This window comes from Moschus berezovskii, chromosome 6, assembly GCF_049115385.1.
Source record: "Moschus berezovskii isolate FMDL1 chromosome 6, NW_MosBer_1.0, whole genome shotgun sequence".
In the NCBI taxonomy this organism is placed as follows: domain Eukaryota; kingdom Metazoa; phylum Chordata; class Mammalia; order Artiodactyla; family Moschidae; genus Moschus; species Moschus berezovskii.
This window is the reverse complement of record NC_142465.1, coordinates 2,799,597-2,819,505: the sequence shown is the minus strand read 5'-3', so window position 1 is coordinate 2,819,505 and position 19,909 is coordinate 2,799,597. Positions and strand designations below refer to the sequence as shown.

The window sequence follows — 19,909 nt, the reverse complement described above, 5'->3', positions numbered from 1 at the left end:
GTAAGATACCACATCATCTGAGAAAAGCTGAATAAAAAAGTGCAAATACCAAATGGTGGTAAGAATGCTGAGAACGTACGTCTCTCATACACTGCTGGTAGAATGTAAAACGGCAGAACTTCTATGAAAAATAACTGAGTAGTTTCTTAAAAATTCAAACACATGCTTATCATATAAGGCAGCAATCACACTCCTGGGCATTTATTTACCCAAAAGGAAAATTTGTGTCTGCACAAAAGCCTGTATATGATTGTTCATAGCAGCTGTACTTGTAATAGCAAAAAGCTGGAAACAACTCAGTATCCTTCAGTGGATGATTAAACAAACGGCGGAACATCTCTATACCGGAATAGTACTCAGCAATTAAAAACAGTCACGACTGGTACATGAAACAACCTGGATGGATCTCAAGGGTATTATGCTAAATGAAAACAGTCAATCTCAAAAGATTATACACTGTATGATTCTATTTATATAACATTCTTGAAATGACAAAATTATAGGGACAGAGAACAAATTAGTCGTTGCCTGGGAATAGGAAAGGGTGGTAGGGAGAAAGGAAGCACAAGAAAGATGTGGTGATAAAAACAGTTCTGTATCGTTTTTGGTGTTTTGTTTTCTTTTTGCCACACTGCGGGTCTTGTGGGATCTCAGTTCCCCGACGAGGGATCTGAACTCCTGCCCCCTGCAGTGGAAGCACAGTATCCTAACCACTGGACTGCCAGGGAATTTCCACAGTATCTTAACCAAAGTGATGGCTACATGAACATATACATGTGATAAAAATGCACAGACAATAAAAATACATGTACATGTGCATATACAGACACAAAAACGAGTACATGTAAAAACTGGTGAAATGTGATAAAGGGCTAAAGAGTATACCAATGATAACTTTCCTTTTTTTTTTTTTTTAGATCACCTGTGCCTTTAAATTTTTTAATTTATTTATTTGGCTGTGCTGGGTCTTCATTGCTGAGTGCAGGCTTTCTCTAGCTGCAGGGAGTGGGGGCTACTCTCTAGTTGCATTGTGCAGGCTTCTCATCGCAGTGGCTTCTCTTGTTGCAGAACACAGGCTCTAGGGCATAGAAGCTTCAGTAGTTGTGGTACATGGGCTTAGCTGTCCCGAGGCATGTGGGATCGTCCTGGATCAGGGATCAAACTGGTGTCCCCTGTACTGGGAAGAGAATTCTTAACCACTTGACCACTAGGGAAGTCCAATGACCCAGTTTTGATACTAATAGCTACATAAGATAGCAAGACACTGCCCCCTCCAAGCCCCTGGTGAAACTAGCTACAGTATATAGAATTCCTACACTACTTTAACTTCCTGAGCTGCTGCTGCTGCTAAGTTGCTTCAGTCGTGTCCGACCCTGTGCAACCCCATAGATGGCAGCCCACCAGACTCCCCCGTCCCTGGGATTCTCCAGGCAAGAACACTGGAGTGGGTTGCCATTTCCTTCTCCAATGCATGAAAGTGAAAAGGGAAAGTGAAGTCACTCAGTCGTGTCTGACTCTTAGCCACCCCATGGCCTGCAGCCTACCAGGCTCCTCCATCCATGGGATTTTCCAGGCAAGAGTACTGGAGTGGGTTGCCATTGCCTTCTCCCTGTGAGTCTATAACTATTTTAAAGTTTAGGGATTCCCTGGTGGTCCAGTGGTTAAGAATCCACCTTGAAATGCAAGGGACACCAGTTCAATCCCTGGTCTGGGAAGATCCCACATGCCACAGGGCTACTGAGCCAGTGGGCCGCAACTAATGAGCCCGAGCCCTGGAGACTGCAAGTTGCAACGATTAAGCCCACGCTCCACGACTACTGAAGCCTCTGCACTTTAGAGCCTGTGCCCTGAAACAAGAGAAGCCACTGCATCGGAGAAGCTCTTAAACCACAACTTGAGAAAGACTGTGCACAGCAACGAAGACCCAGTGCCACCAAAAAAAAAAAAAAAAAGAACTTCAAAGCTGAAAACTGCATTATATTCACAGCTGATATGTGTGTAGACATCATGCATGCAAGCATGTGCATGCCCTAAGGCAGCCTCAGACCCGCTCAGTCCCCAACCATACAACACCAACTAAGCTGATACTGACATGTCACCATGGTAGTAAAACCTCCATTTGTGAGCACCATCATGAATTTTAAAATTGACTTGAATCACTATTTTGTGCTGCCAGCACTGAGTATAAGGCTTTAAGTTTATGCTTCTGTCACTCACTAGCTAGAAGTATCTTGTGCTGTATCTCAGCTAGCATTTATGGACACTTACTACAGGCTGGGCAGTGTTGTAAGTGCTTCACATACCTAACTTAATCTTCTCAACAATCCCATAAGGGAGGTACTATAATCAGTCACGCCATTTTATAATAAATGTGAAGAAAAGAAGACATAGAAAGTTAAGTACCTTGCCAAAGATCACATAGTTACAAAGACAGTCCCAAGAGTTAAACCGTGGCATTCTTATCCAGAGCCCTTGAGCTCATTAACCAGTTTGTTCTCTGTAACCTCTCTAAATTTCAGCTTTTCCTCTATAAAATGGTGTTAATATATATATAGATGCATTAAGGAGATCAAACCAGTCCAGTCCATCCTAAAGGGAATCAACCCTGAATATTCACCACAAGGACTGGTGCTGAAGCTGAAGCTCCAACACTCTGGCCACCTGATGTGAAGAGCCGACTCACTGGAAAAGACCCTGATGCTGGGAAAGACTGAGGGGAGGAGGAGAAGGAGATGACAGAGGATGAGACGATTGGATGGCATCACAGACTCAATGGAGATGAGTTTAAGCAAATTCCAGGAGATGGCGAAGGACAGGGAAGCCTAGCATGCTGCAGTCCGTGGGGTTGCAAAGAGTCAGACACAACTTAGCGACCAAACAACAACAATATAGACAAATAAGAATATATAAAATAGGATACAGCACCTAGTAAATGACAGCTTAAAGAGAGATTAGGAAAGAGGTACAAATTAATAAAGCTGCAGAAGGCCTATTTGATGGGCACGAGGAACCCTGCTCAATTCCCTGTGCTCAACTACCAAGTGAAAAAGTCAACTGTCAACTGGAATGGTGTTTTTAAAAAAGCAAAAGAAAACATGCATTAATCTCTACATCACGACTCTGGGTGAAAGAAACCAGACATAAAAAAGTAGATACTACAGGTACATTCATATAAAACTATAGAAAATGAACACTAACCCACAGTGACAGAAAGCAGATCAGTGGTTGCTTACAGCAGGGAGTCAACTCAGAGGGGTGGACTACAATGGGCACAGGGAAGCTGTTGTAGTGTAATACTGTTACTCGCTCAGTCGTGTCAAACTCTGTGAGACCCCACGGACTGTGGCCCACCAGGCTCCGTCCACGGGATTCTCCACGCAACAATACTGGAGTGGATTGCCACTCCCTTCTCCAGAGGATCTTCCCGATCCAGGGATCGAACCTGGGTTCGATTCTGTCTGAGCCACAGGGACGATCCCCAGGAAGCTTTTGAGGTGATGGACATGTATGATATCTTGATAGTGATGATGGTTTCACAGATATATACTTCTGTCAGAACTCAAGCTGAACACTGTTAAATGGGTACAGTTAACTGTATACAAATCATACCTCAACAGAGTTATGCAAAAACAAAAAGCATTCATCTTTTTCAAATAAGCAAACTGCCCTGATTATAACTCTAACAATTTTTAACTTCAGCAAAGTAAAAATTAAATGAGTTAGCCAGCATACTGCCAAGTTGAGAATATATATAAGGAACACAGACTATCAAAGCTCTATAAAGGAGGAAAAAAGAATCTTTAGCTGATAAAATTTTTAAAAGATTCTTACTGAGTACTCCCTTAAGCTGCAGTACTTTTATTCACTAAATTAAGACCAGGGTATACGAAGTTTACAAACTGAAAAATAACTTTCTAAAATTAAATTTCTGGACTGGTCACTTATGATAATATAGATGCTACAATTCCATTCTCCCCAATCATTCCACCTTCACCCTCTCCCACAGAGTCCCAAAGACTGTTCTAAATGCCTATGTCTCTTTTGCAGTCTCGACGCATAAATTTTCCTCTGTTCATTTCTTTGCATTTGTGCTTTTTCAATAAAAATACTTTTAACTGAAAAAAAAATAAAATTAAATTAAATTAAATTTCTGGCTTCTTCAACAAAGGTGCAAGACAGGGAACCTTCTATTCTTTGTTCAAATTCAAATCAACCAAGCCTTTGTGCTCCAATTCTTTCTTCTTTGAAATTTCCAAGCCTTCAAGCACAGCAACAGCCCAAGCTTAGCAAGGAGTGTGAAAGGGGAACAGAGTTAAAGGCCAAAATTTGATTCATGAGAATCAGAATGCCAATCTCTGTCACTCTACAAAGGGTCTGATAACCGTAGAAACTGTATCCTACTGGGTTTGGGAATATTATGACTAAATTCACTAAATGTGAAACCAAATGTGGAACGGCCTTGAAAATTCAAAAATGGTATTCATTCCATTTTAGATCCAAATTAGAGTAAGAAATTATTTTTAAATAGAATAATTTTAAGTGATGTAAAAGAAGATCTTTAATAACTTTTTTCTAAGAATAAAATTCTAAAGAGAAAAGGTCTAAAACTTTAAGAATTACTTTATATATATATATATATATATATATATATATAAAATTCTACATTTGTAAAATACCTTTAGTCCCATAGATTTGCTTTTCTTTTACAAATTTATTTTGTTAATGTCTTATGACAGCATATTAAATATTTCCCAATATTAGTTCAGTGAGCTAGTTTGCAGAAATATGACTTTATCACAGGAGTATATTTATCTTAAGTCAAAGGGGAGCTCCTAAAGCAGCCCATAAAATTTGACTTTTCTTCAGGAAGTAAACTTTTAGCATTTCAAGTATCATGAATGGTTATGAATTATAGTCTGTCTCAAAAGATAAAACTTTACAAACCAAACTCATCAGAATTAATACTTTAATTTAAAATAAGCATTTTAAGGCATTCTTTTTTTTTTCTTTTATTTATTTCAATTGGAGGCTAATTACTTTACATTATTGTATTGGTTTTGCCATACATTGACATGAATCTGCCCCGGGTGTAGTGATCTAAAATGCAAGAAAATCAAACTGTCAAAAAGTTTATTTTTTTCCTAAAGTCAGAAATAACTAAATGCAATTAATTCTCCACTACGTGTGTATTTTTCACCTTTTTCAATTTAGAAGTTTCCTAGTTCCTGGCTCATTTCCCTGTCACACGATAGGCTCTTCAATCCACTTCACCAGGCTGTTGTTTGCTTAGGGAAAACCACCTTATTAATACTAACCTAAATAGAAGATAATAAGTCAGTCTGACTGATAATGCATGTATCCTAAAAATATAAGCCATGAATTTAAAGAATAAATACAATCAAAGAAATTTCATTTCCGCAAATGCCCATCCACAAAATGTTAATCACTGGTACAAAGGGGTATTAAATTATAGTATCCTCTTGAAAAACAAAAACAAAAAACAAAACAAAACCCTGCCTTTCAAGGTCAATTCAAACATAATCTGCAACTGATCCTTTCCACACATGATCCTTTCTCTTTTGAATCCTCTGAGCACTATATGCCTATTTATGGCATTTACCAAGTTCTTCCTTAAGTTTCAGTCATTCGGATAAAAACATATTTAATAAATACTGAGATACTGAAACTGGGAGCTAGACAAAAAAGGACAGCTGGGATTTTTAAAAATAAAGTTTCCGTACTAATTTTACTATTTTGTTTCTTACAAAAAAAATCAGAAAACACAAACATTAAATGAAAAACACAGAAAACACAAATAAATCGTGTTAATTCAAGAACAATCACTGCTGGTCTTGACAAAAATCTTTCCAGATCACTTACTCTACATGAACATGAATACACTTCTTTTCTTCAACAAAAACAGGATGATCCCACATACATTATTTTATTATCTATTCCTATTTTTTCCTATTAATTAATGTATCAAATTTGGCTTCCCTGGTGGATCAGTAGTAAAGAATCCACCTGCCAAGTAGGAGACGCTGGTTCAATCCCTGGGTCGGGGAGGTTCCCTCGAGGAGGAAATGGCAAACCCACTCCAGTATTCTTGCCTGGGAAATCCCATGGACAGAGAAGCCTGGAGGGATACATCAAGTACAACCATTAGAATTTGACAGACAAAGATGGAGATGAGATTATTTAGGCAGAAAGAGAATGAGAGGTCTAGAAATAAGAAAGCTGGTCAGTTTTGTTCCTTTACTTTACTATACTACTTACAAGTGTAAATACATAATGTTGAAAGCTTCAGGTCGCTTTGACCTTTTCCCGCTCCAAAAAAAAAAAAGGGCAAAGGCAAACACTGGTGTTCACAGGAAAGTGGTATCTTTGGTACTCCTGTCAGGACTACCATTACTAACCCCAACAAACCCACAACTACTGACAATTCCAGGAGATCATGTGCTGAGTACACCTCTGTAACACAACCACGACTGACCACCGCCCCTTCCGGAATTCAGTTTATGAAGTTCATTAACTCACTCAGACATTTATTCAGCAGCTATTATGTGTGAGGTGCCATGGTAGCTGCTGGCCCTACAAAGATGAATAAGGACCTCAACAGCAAGTTCTGCTTTCAAAAGCAAATGTCCTTCAGCAGGACCTGAACTAAAAAATGAGGACAAGCTGGTACCCAATACAGCGGCTATCATTCCAAAACAAAAACCCAGAAAATAACTAGTGTTGGTGAGGATGTAGAGATACTGGAACCCTTGTGCATCGCTAGCAAAAATGTAAAATGGAGCAGCTGCTATACAAAACAGTTCAGTGGCTCCTCAAAAAATTAAACAGGATTATCATGCTATCCTAAAATTTCACTTCTGGGAAGACCCAAAAAAAACTTAAATCAAAGACTGGAACAAATATTTATATATCTGTACTCAGAGCAGCTATATTCATAATAGCCAAAAGGTGGAAGGAACTCAAGAGTCTGATGAATGAATGATTAAACTAAACGTTGGGCATAAATATACAATGAAATATTATTCAGCCTTAAAAAGGAAGGGAATTCCGACACTTGTTACAACATGGATGAATCGTGAAGACAGTGTGCTAAGTGAAATAAGCCAATCACAAATGGACAAATATTTTATGATTTCACTTAAATGAGGTACTGGAGTCATCAAATTCAGAGAGAAAGAAAAAAAAGTAGAACGGTGGCCGCCAAAGGTTGAGGGGAGGGGAGAACAGGGAATTATTGTTTAGCACGTATAGTGTTTCAGTTGCAGAGGCTGAAAAAGTGCTCAAGAAGCATAGTGGTAATGACATACCAAGGTGACTTTATTTAACTCCACTGAACTGCACACTTAAAAATGATTGGAATGGGGGAATTCCTTGGTGGTCTCATGGTTAGGACTCCGAACTTTCAGTGCCGGGAACTGGGTTCAATCCCTGGTCGAGGAATTAAGATACCACAAGCTGCACGGTATGCCAAAAAAAAAACAACAAGAAAAGATTCCAGTGGTAAATTTTATGTTATATATATTTTGCGTACATGCATGCTAAGTCACTTCGGTCATCTCCAACTCTTTGCAACACTATGGATTGTAGCCTGTCACACTCCTCTGTCCATTGGATTCTCCAGGCAAGAATACTTGATTGGGAAGCCATGTCCTCCTCCAGGGGATCTCCCCCACCCTAGGATTGAACCCACACCTCTTGCATTGGCAGGCGGTTTCTTTACCACTAGTGCAACATGTATATTTTGCCACAATTAAAAAAAAATGCTGAGGAACATTATCTCTAAGTGCTACTATGAAATAACCAGGATATACTGTTAAGTAAAAAAACAAGGTAGAGAAAAGAAACAGTATGACACTATATCAAAAGAGCGTGAAACAATATATAGCTATATAGAGATATTACACAGACATTTTCTATAATTACTATAATTTTTAATGGAAGGATAAACAAAAAGCTTTAAAAAAAACAACTACCCCCAAGGGAAGGAAAGAATAAGGTTAGGATTCAGCTGGTAAAGAATCCACCTGCAGACTCCGGTTCAGTTCCTGGGTCGGGAAGATCCCTTGGAGAAAGGATAGGCTATCCACTCCGGTATTCGTGGGCTTCCCTGGTGGCTCAGATGGTAAATAATTTGCCTGAAATTCGGGAGACCTGAGTTCGATCCCTAGGTTGGGAAGATCCCTTGAAGGAGGGCATGACTACCCACTCCAGTATTCTTGCCTGGAGAATCCCCATGGACAGAGGAGCCTAACAGGCTACAGTCCATTGGGTCTCAAAGAGCCAGACACGATGAGTGACTGAGCACAAACACAGTCCAGAAACTAGACTCCTCTGAATGTACCTTGTCGTATATATCAAGTTTTTAAACACGATTATAAAATAAATTTAAACAAAAAAAATTTTAAGTCGTTTCTCAAAATCAAAATGAAACACACACCTAAACTGTGTATTGAGTTAAACCAAACAGAGGAGTAGTTAACTCTAAAACACAGTAATCTGACTGCACATCCTTGGTGAAATACATCCTAAGGACATAAGAAATACAAAGAAACCTTACAGGGCTCTCAGTAACGATACTGATATGATTCTGAAATTAAGTACTGTCTGTATATCATAAGCTTTCGGCACGAGAAGAAACAAAAATTCTAAAATATTAAATAAAAACTCTCCAATACTATTTAATTACAAGTTATCAGTAAAAACTCATGCTGCACTGTCTTTTTTTTAAAAAAAGTTATTTCCTAGCTCCATCTTTGACGAGACCTATAAATTACTAACCTAGTATCAATAAGCATAGCACCCAGATAGCAGTCTGCAAAAATCCATGAAAATTCTCTCCAACTAAAAGGAACCAGCACTCCCTAAAGAAAGTGATAATTCAAGTTCTGAGGCAGAATTTTATGAAATAAGGTTGGATCATACCAGAAAGCAAGGAAGCTATCAGAAACCACTAGGGTAGTATCAAAAACACTTAGGAGCTATCTTGAAGAGGTGCTCACTACCAAAAACAGAACAGACTCAGCCACAACAAAATAACAACTGCAGTGGACTCAAACGCATAAAATATGGTAAAAATCCATGAGTCCACAATGATACTTGAAAAGAGAACAATGATATTTGAAAGGAGAAAGATCTCATTAGTCACTTTTGCAAGATTCTTGTGAATCAATTTATTATCCTAAAAACTAACAAAGGAGAACAGCTGCATATTTGCTGTCTTTTTTTTACATAAACTGAACATAAGAGTAATTCAACAGTCCAATAATCAAAATGAGCAAGTTTCTGTTTAAAGTATTCTAGCTGAGAAATGAAGAATGACAGAATATCACCATTTTGCTGCTGCTGCTAAGTCGCGTCAGTCGTGTGCGACTCTGTGCGACATCAGGAACCGCAGCAGGTCAGGCCTCCCTGTCCATCACCAACTCCCGGAGTCCACCCAAATCCATGTCCATCAAGTCGAGGATGTCATCCAACCGTCTCATCCTCTGTCGTCCCCTTCTCCTCCTGCCCTCAATCTTTCCCAGCATCAGGGTCTTTTCCAATGAGTCATCTCTTCGCATCAGCTGGCCAAAGTACTGGAGTTCCAGCTACAACATCAGTCCGTCCAGTGAACACCCACGACAGATCTCCTTTAGGACGGACTGGTTCGATCTCCTTGCAGTCCAAGGGACTCTCAAGAGCCTTCTCCAACACCACAGGTCAAAAGCATCAATTCTTCTGCGCTCAGCTTTCTTCACAGTCCAACTCTCACATCCATACATGACCACTGGAAAAGCCACAACCTTGACTAGATGGACCTTTGTTGGCAAAGTAATGTCTCTTGCTTTTTAATATGCTGTCGAGGTTGGTCATAACTTTCCTTCCAAGGACTAAACGTCGTTTACTTTCAAGGCTGCAGTCACCATCTGCAGTGATTTTGGAGCCCAGAAAAATAAAGTCAGCCACTGTTTCCACTGTTTCTCCATCTTTTTGCCATGACGTGATGGGACCAGATGCCATGATCTTAGGTTTCTGAATGCTCAGCTTCAAGCCAACTTTTTCACTCTCCTCTTTCACTTTCATCAAGAGGCTCTAGAGTTCCTCTTCACTTTCTGCCATAAGGGTGGTGTCATCTGCATATCTGAGGTTATTGACATTTCTCCCGGCAATCTTGATTCCAGCTTGTGCTTCCTCCAGCCCAGCGTTTCTCATGATGTCCTCTGCATAGAAGTTAAATAAGCAGGGTGACAATATACAGCCTTGATGTACTCCTTTTCCTATTTGGAAGCAGTCTGTTGTTCCATGTCCAGTTCTAACTGTTGCTTCCTGACCTGCATACAGGTTTCTCAAGAGGCAGGTCGGGGGTCTGGTATTCCTGTCTCTTTCAGAATTTTCCACAGTTTACTGTGGTCCCCACAGTCAAAGGCTTTGGCATAGCAACAAAGCAGAAATAGAAGTTTTTCTGGAACTCTCTTGCTTTTTCCATGATCCAGCGGATGTTGGCAATTTGATCTCTGGTTGCTCTGCCTTGTCTAAAACCAGCTTGAACATCTGGAAGCTCACAGTTCAAGCATTGCTGAAGCCTGGCTTGGAGAATTTTAAGCATTACTTTACTAGCGTGTGAGATGAGTGCAATTGTGCGGTAGTCTGAGCATTCTTTGGCATTGCCTCTCTTTGGGATTGGAATGAAGACTGACCTTTTCTGGTCCTGTGGCCACTGCTGAGTTTTCCATATTTGCTGGCCTACTGAGTGCAGCACTTTCACAGTGTCTTCTTTCAGGATTTGAAATAGCTCAACTGGAATTCCATCACCTCCACTAGCTTTGTTCGTAGTGATGCTTCCTAAGGCCCACTTGACTTCACATTCCAGGATGTCTGGCTCTAGGTGAGTGATCATACCATCGTGATTATCTGGGTCGTGAAGATCTTTTTTGTACAGTTCTTCTGTGTATTCTTGCCACCTCTTCATAACATCCTCTGCTTCTGTTAGGTCCCTACCATTTCTGTCCTTTATTGAGCCCATCTTTGCAAGAAACGTTCCCTTGGTATCTCTAATTTTCTTGAAGAGATCTCTGCTGCTGCTGCTAAGTCACTTCAGTCGTGTCCGACTCTGTGCGACCCCATAGACGGCAGCCCACCAGGCTCCCCCGTCCCTGGGATTCTCCAGGCAAGAACACTGGAGTGGGTTGCCATTTCCTTCTCCGATGCAAGAAAGTGAAAAGTGAAAGTGAAGCTGTTCAGTCGTGTCCGACTCCAAGCGACCCCATGGACTGCAGCCTACCAGGCCCCTCCCATGGGATTCTCCAGGCAAGCGTACTGCAGTGGGCCACCATTCCCGTCTCCAAAGAGATCTCTAGTCTTTCCATTCTATTGTTTTCCTCTACTTCTTTGCACTGATCGCTGAGGAAGGCTTTCTTATCTCTCCTTGCTATTGTTTGGAACTCTGCACTCAAATGGGTATATCTTTCCTTTTCTCCTTTGCTTTTCGCTTCCCGTCTTTTCACAGCTATTCGTAAGGCCTTCCCAGACAGCCATTTTGCTTTTTTGCATTTCTTTTCTTGGGGATGGTCTTGATTCCTGTCTCCTGTACAATGTCAGCTGTACATTGGAGACAACTGCACTGCATCCTGTACTTGGCAATTTAGACAGTTCAAAATGGTGTGGGAAACGGAGGAATGAGCAATCTTGTTTCTATCAAAAGCCACAATACTCGGGGAAAAGACAGACATCAAGTTAAGAACTTAAGAAACATTTAATGTATGTGTTTATGTAGAAACGCACTTTTTGTAAAGTAAGAAAAATATACATACTAACAAACTAACAAGGATCTTTTCTCCAATTTAATAAGTGGACATTCACCCCATTTATTTGAACATGTTCCAATTTCAATCGAAGTATTGAGGAGGAATTCTCAATATACAATGAAAGAACACCCAACTTGTTGACTGTGAACAATAATAAGCAATAACCCACATTCTGCAATTTCTCTCCTGGCACCCTTAGCTCAATACCATATATTATTTCATTCGAAGCACTCATTTTGATTTCACCAAATATCAGTACAGGAATGAACCTGAGGTAGGCTTGAAGCCTGAGTCTGCTGAACGATGCTATTACCTAGGAAATGTCTTTCAACTCATCCAGTCCCACAAAGAACACTCAAGAATGTGCTGGGGTTACCTGCTCCAATTATTTGCTCCCACTAAAAGCTGACAAGTTGATCCAAAGGTCCTGGGTCAGAGAAAGGAGCGTGTCATCAGCAGACAAGTCCTTGTAAGGATCTAAGAATCCTTACTTCTATTTGCAAGTGTGCTGTGTTGATTGCTGAGATTCCATATCCTTCGCTATTATAGAAACTTTACACTCTCAGACTGTCAGGAGACTGTCAGTGGCATCACTATCCTGATATGACAACCAAGCCAACTATCCCCAACATCACTTCACATCACCAAAGCTTTCTCTTTCTCATCTAGGTGCTCTCCCTAGAAGGAGTGAAATTCAAAAAGATGCGGTCTCACTGCCAACAAAATGTCTAGCCTATATGGGCATGTTTGAAGAGAGGACAGAGACAGCTCCCCATGCCACCACCATGAAAGCCCCCGGAGCCCACAATGAGAGATGCAAACTCATCTGAAACGAATACATCGTCCTTCTCGCACTTTCGCTCTAGTGTCACTTAGAAATGACATTTGGAATAGAAGTAACACTGGTGGGTCATCTAGTCTGCGTCATGCACTGTGCTAGCTACTTAAATCTCTCATTTAATCCTAATAGCCGTTCAAAGTATTTTTGTTATCAGTACCTTTTCACAAATGATTTTCACAAAGATGCTGAAGTGAAGTCAAGTGACTCAGTCGTGTCCCACTCTTTGCGACCTCATAGACTGTAGCCTACCGGGCTCCTCCGTCCATGGGATTTTCCAGGCAAGAGTACTGGAAGTGGGTTTCCATTTCCTTCTCCAGATCACAGAGATGTTAGGTGACTTAATTTCAAAGTCTGAAAGCTACTACGTGAAAGAGGCAAAAGTTAAACCCCAAATCAGTACATAAATCTTTATGACTTATTTCTTACAACCCTATTTGCTGTCCAAAGGAGTTACACTGACTTAACATGACACGAGAACCAAAGATATTCCTCCTTCATTTTCTTGGTGAGAGAACTGGGTAGTTTTAATACCCGGCAGGGACTACCATGCCCGAACCAAATTCCTATATGAAACCAATACCCATTTTCATATACTCAATCTCACAGTCTATACCAAATCTCTCCTTACCAGTTAGACTGTGTGTAGTCAGTGGAAGAGCAGAAATATTTCATTCAACCTCTAAAATATTTTCAAGTATTTGGACTATACAAGTTGCCCTCTGCATTTCAAAATCTATGAATAATAATCTTTCCCAGATTTATGTTCGTTTACTTGGAAGTACTAAACCTTTGAATTTTACTATAAAATGAAGATTCTAAACCACGTAGTATTCAATTTGCTGAAAGCACTGTAACAAAGGATTAAAGACTAAAATTAAAAAAAAAAACTTTAAATTCTATGTACTATGTAGCTACATTAATATTAGAATATGGGAAAATGGTAAAAGCTATCACTTTCAGAGAACTTACTCCAAAAGTACTGTGCCAAGTACTTTAGAAACACTTCATTTTGTATCTTCCAAAGTGTTAACTCTAGTTTACAAGCAAAGTGACAATGGTAAGAAAACTCAAGTAACTTGCCCAAAGTAATACAGATAGAAAGTGGTAGCTGCTGCTGCAGTTTATACAACTCCAAAGCTTTTACCTCTTACTGTCACAGTTTACTGCCCCCTAATTCCTATCTGGTCAACATATCTTTGTCCACAATTCTAAAACCATTATTGAAACACATACGCAATTATTTAAACCTATTATTAACTACATCCATTAATTGGTCATAGCTTCTAAAGTAAAAGAATTAAAAAGTGCCTAAAGAATTACCATTAGAAAAATTCAAGTAAGGCAACAGATTTTCATGAAGCCCTGAGGTCAAGAACAGATAATTCACACAACAAAACCTTTATCACTGCTTGGGAGTTGCTGTTCTTAAATCGATGTGAAGATAGTAAGACCAGGATACCATCTTAATTATTTAAGACAATGTAAATACTGTAAACCCACCAGCCTGAAGGCTGAACCAAAGAACCCATTTGCAAAATCATGTTACCTTCAATATTTACTAAGTGAATCATGAATATTATTATTATTATAGTCTGCTCTTTAAAGTCTTATTATCAAATAGCAGAAAAGATGCAACCATAACTTGGACAATTTAAACTTCTGAAAGGCTATTACTTCCCCAGTTCCAAACTTCCAAATTTCTTCATAAAACAATAATATCTGAAAACTAAGATGAGTAACATTCCCCAAACCTGAAATCTTCAATCGATCAGAGTCTGAACCTAAATACATAACTTTTTAATGTACAAGATGCAGTTCAAAATAACATATTAGTTTTTCCTGTTGTTTATCAAATACATTCATTAGACTGATTAAAAGGGCAATACAAGAACAATTTTCTACGACATGCCAAATAATAGATGAAGTCTTACCTCCATTGCTAAAGCTGCCGTCTGTTGGTCATAATGATTCAGAAGATTGGGCATGAGGGCAGTGTTACAAGGCAAATCTTGGCACATCCTCAAGGTAATAGGCTCAAAGAAAACAAACTGTGCCCATCTATACAGCCCACAAACATAGTCAAGGGCCACAGATAGAAGACGATCCAACTCACAGCCATGCTTTCTCGACTGAATGAGATTCAGATGATCAGGCCTACTCAATATGTATTTTAGATCTTTGTACACCTCAGCTTGAAAGTACTTCTTCTATCTTGCTGTTAAGTTCTTCAAACAGAGTTATTCTTTGCACCGTCAGAGGTTTGTTAGCTTGGTCTCACGAAAGGCATTTGTTTTTGGTTTCACAATATGGGAAAATGACATCATCTTGCCTCATTTTATTACATTGGGCACCATCTGGCCAACGTGTCAAGTGGATCAACCACATTCCCAAACAACAGACTCCATCTTAGGAGAAGAGCTCTTTCTGCCTTTGGCTGAAATATCTGAAAAATAATTGTTTTTTAAAAATGTGAGAAATTAGCAATTTCCTCTTGAAATATTACAGGCTTGATATTAAAACTTTGATTAGCTCAGTACAGTTGCAGGATACACAATCAGTATACAAAAATCAGTTGCGTTTCTACACACTAACAATCAGTTCTAGGAAGAGAAATTTTAAAATACTGCCTTTGGGACCTTCCGGTGGTCCAGTGATTAAAGCTGCACACATCCACTCCTGGGGCACCAGTGCACTCCCTGGTGGAGAACTAAAATTCCAAATGCCGGGCGTGTGGCAAACAACAACAACAATCACAGACTTTGACCGAGAGACACAATACTGCCTTACAGATAAAACACATGGGTATTTCATAAACAAATCCTATAGCTTTTCTACCTTAGCATTCTTGCTCTAGATATACCAGAGAATCCATAAATAGCATTTAAAGGCACTGTTTCCTCCCTCAGTTGTTTATATACCATACAGTTTAATTTCCCATCTATAATGGTAGTTTTTCATTTGTCACAAGACATAATTGATCCATTGGGAAAAACTTGCATGCTGTTGTCCTAAATTTTATTTAAATATCTGCCACACTTAATAACAAGTTATTTACATTTTATTATAAATGTTTTAATCATTAAATGATTCAGCTTTTCCCTCCAGGGTTTCTCTCTGCTCCCGCGAGTAACTTGGCTCCAGGGCCTCCGCTCGCCTGCCTGCAAGCCGCCCGCCACCCAGGACCGTGCCGTCGGCCTCTGCCTCGAGCAGACCCCTTCCGACGGCCCTCGCTGCGCAGGCTGGGACGCCTCTCCCCTCTCCACGGAAAGTTAAGTTTGAAGAAGGGGGAAGAGAGAGAAACATGGGCATGAAGAGGAGGATCCACCTGGAGCTGAGGAACCGGACCCCGGCAGCTGTTCGAGAACTTGTCCTGGACAATTGCAGATCAAATGATGGGAAAATTGAGGGCTTAACAGCTGAATTTGTGAACTTAAGAGTTCCCCAGTTTAATAAATGTAGGCTTGATTTCAGTTTCAAATCTTCCCAAACTACCTAAATTGAAAAAGCTTGAGCTCGGTGACAACAGAATCTGTGGAGGTCTGGATATGTTAGCAGAAAAACTTCCAAATCTTACACATCTCAACTTAAGTGGAAATAAACTGAAAGATATCAGCACCCTGGAACCTTTGAAAAAGTTGGAATGTCTGAAGAGCCTGGATCTGTTTAACTGTGAGGTTACTAACCTGAACGACTACCGAGAGAGTGTCTTCAAGCTCCTGTCCCAGCTGACCTATCTGGATGGCTATGACCGAGAGGATCGTGAAGCCCCAGATTCAGATGCCGCGGTGGATGGTGTGGATGAAGAAGAGGATGATGAAGAAGGAGAAGATGAGGATAAGGAGGAAGATGAAGATGGTGAGGAAGAAGAGTTTGATGATGAAGAGGATGACGATGAAGATGTAGAAGGGAGGAGGATGAAGATGAAGTCAGTGGGGAGGAAGAAGAATTTGGACATGATGGAGCAGTTGATGAAGATGAGGATGAAGAAGAGGAAGAAAGCGGGAAAGGTGAAAAGAGGAAGAGAGAAACAGATGACAAAGGAGAAGATGATTAATAAGACCCCAATAACCTGCAAAAAAAGAACTGTTCAGTATTGGCTGGACTGCTGACATGGATCTGGTAGCTGCTGTTTTTTGTTTGTTTGTTTGTTTTTTTTTGTAGCTGTGATACAAACCCCAGGACACCCACCCACCCAAAGAGCCAAAGAATAGTTCCTGTGACATTCCACCTTCCTCCATTTAGTCCCTCTTGGAAATCCACCACCAAGCTTGGGGACTTCACCCCAACAAAACTGTAAGCGTTGTTAGGTTTTTGTGTAAGACTTGCTGTAGTGTGGATAGCTGTGATTGGTGAGTCAACTGTCCGTGGCTACCAGTCACACCAAGATCGTAACAGCATTTTTACTTTCTGTACAACAAAGAAGTTTTGTAAATAAAATCTTAACATTTAAAAATAAATAAATAAATTCAGCAGATGGTATCTGTGAAAGGTGTAAAATATAAAGAAATCAATAGATATGGATTCAAGCCTCTTCCCAACTATGTGAATCACTTAACTTCTCTGAGCTCAGAATTTTCCTTTCTAAACATTGCACCTCCCTATCAAAGATGGTACATAAGCGAATTATAAAATAATGTACTCTATAAAAGGTAAAGCAACATCAAACTTTAGGTAGTTTCATTACTGAATTACAGCGGATACAAAGACTTACTTCTATCAACCAATACTGAACTGGCAAACAGAAGATTCTAAGAGTATTATCAGGACATTTTCCCAACAATGCTTCATCCTTTTAGATAGTACAAAAATTCAGTACATAGATAGAAAACGTTTGACCAACAAATGCTTCATTACACACAGTCAGGCTGCAGAGAAGAGTCAACCCTAGAAAGTTACAGCGTGGGATACGAATGATTTCCAGTTAAGAGTTTCTACCAAGTTTCAGAGTCCGATTTGACACTGCCTTTGCTGGGGGCTTCCCTGGTGGCTCAGACGGTAAAGAATCCGCCTGCAATGCTGGAGACATGCGTTTGATCCCTGGGTTGGGAAGATTCCCTGGAGGAGGAAATGGCAACCCACACCAGTATTCTTGCCTGGAGAACTCCATGGACAGAGGAGCCCGGCAGGCTACAGTCCAAGGGGTCGCAGAGAGTTGGATGCAACTTTCACTTTTTTTCTAGGGACAAAAATATGCATCTCTCTGGGGGCTGGAAGGGTAGGTAGAGTGGAAGACAGGACTGGTAGGAAAAAAGCATATTCTAAAACTATCATACTTCCATTTGGTTTTGTAATGATGTTAAGCCTGCTTTTACTTTATTTTCGTTTCACAGACGGCAAATATTTCTGTTTGAAGTACACAACCTCAGTTGGGAAAACATGAGAAAGTCAGGTTCAGAAATTCTCAGAGACCCAGGTTAACAGGACAATTCAAATAGATATTAGGGCCCGTGACAGCTTAGACCTTGAAAACTTGAACTGGCTTGGCTAAAGCAGAGAAAGAAACTGTCCTTTGTGCACTACCAATGACAGGGACCTCTGCATCCCAAGCTTTAATTACTGGGCAGAAAAAACTATTTGGAGAAAGTAAAGCCATGGCTGAATCTTCCCAATTTTTCCCTCAAGCATATGGTCTTGAGTAGAAGAAGGGAAAAGCAAAGTCTACAACCTTAGGAATTAGGAACACCAAAGTTACAAGCGACCTCTGCCCCAAACGTCTAATCTAATACTGAAATCTCTAAGTAAGAAATATTTGTTAAAGCTTCTTGGCCTGCCATTGTATTGTTTCCTCCTTCAAGCTGGGCCCAGAAATGTGATGTCTGGCTATGGAAAAGTGATATTAAACACAGTCATGTATATGGAAGCTTATCATGCAGCACGGTAACAATTATGCATATCATGAAATATGTCAAGCCCTGAAAGCTTTATTTCACTACAGTATCAAAACATCCATATAAGTTCCATGTTTGTAGTTTGCTGCTTATGCAGCATGTTCATCTGCTTGCAACTTAAAAAATAAAAGCTAAAGGGAACACTGCTGCTGCTGCTGTCACTTCAGTCGTGTCCGACTCTGTGTGACTCCATAGACGGAAGCCCACCAGGCTCCCCCATCCCTGGGATTCTCCAGGCAAGAACCCTGGAGTGGGTTGCCATTTCCTTCTCCAATGTGTGAAAGTGAAGTCGCACAGTCCTGTCCGACCCTTAGCGACCCCACGGACTGCAGCCTACCAGGCTCCTCCATCCATGGGATTTTCTATGCAAGAGTACTGGAGTGGCTTGCCATTGCCTCCTCCGAATTATGTGCTGAGCAAAAGTTATAAAATGAATTTTTTTAAAAAGCAGATAAAGAATACTACTTTAACAGAAAAATGGAAAAAGGACATACATTTACAAAAGAAATACAAATGGCCAACAAACACATGAAAAGATATTCAACTTTACTAATAAAAACATACAAACATGATATATAACATTTTTGCCAATCAGATGAGCAAAAAGAATAACAGAACACAGCATAGGAGAGAGTGCAGAAAAAAGAATATCTTCAACATTCCCACACTTGGAGATACATTTTTCTTTTTTTTTTCTTTTTTTGGCTGTCCTTCACTCCTTCACGGCTTGCAGAGTCTTAGTTCCCCAAACAAGGACTGAACCCAGACCAAGGCAGTGAAGTGTCTAACCACTAGACCGCAAGGAAATTCTCCATTTTCAAGTACTACTGGAGGAAAAGTAAACTAGTTGGCATTTCAAAAAAATAGCTATGGACATCAAAAGCTCTTAAAATGTATATACTTTGATTCAGCAGACCTATTCTACAGTTTATTCTAAGCAAGTAAACACAAGTACACATGACGTATAACTGAAATGTTAGTACAACACTGTTTATAAAATAAAAACCCAGAGACAATCTGAAAGTCTACCAATAAGGAATTGGTTAAACTACAGCACAACCAACACATAACACACTCACTAAAAATGATGAGCAGGATCTGTATATGCTGACTTGAAAAGACAGTAACAATACAGTAAGTGAAAAATAAAATTTTAAATGGTTTACAAAACAGCATAGAGTCTCCCACTTTTGTCAAAAATATACATACGTGAAACAGAATAAAACTACCTGAATTGTTTAAAAATACAATATTATAGGGACTTCCCAGGACTCCACACTTCTACTTCAGGGGGCTCGAGTTTGATCCCTGGTCAGAGAATTAAGGTGCCACAAGCTGCACAGCGTGGTCAAAAAACAGAAACAAAACAAAAAAGGAGT

At 39.9% G+C, this 19,909-nt stretch overlaps 2 pseudogenes across 1 annotated transcript in view; one reads left to right on the top strand and one right to left on the bottom strand.

The window, feature by feature from the left end:
- Nucleotides 1–16,711, top strand: part of LOC148777525 (acidic leucine-rich nuclear phosphoprotein 32 family member D-like) — a 145,455-nt pseudogene extending 128,744 nt beyond the window's left edge. The window contains exons 9-10 of the transcript XR_016037538.1: nt 12,471–12,706; nt 15,748–16,711. The product of XR_016037538.1 is annotated as an acidic leucine-rich nuclear phosphoprotein 32 family member D-like (transcript). The remainder of the gene's footprint in view (nt 1–12,470; nt 12,707–15,747) is intronic.
- The window catches only part of LOC148777524 (acidic leucine-rich nuclear phosphoprotein 32 family member D-like), a 146,973-nt pseudogene that overhangs the window by 122,370 nt on the left and 4,694 nt on the right, over nt 1–19,909 (bottom strand).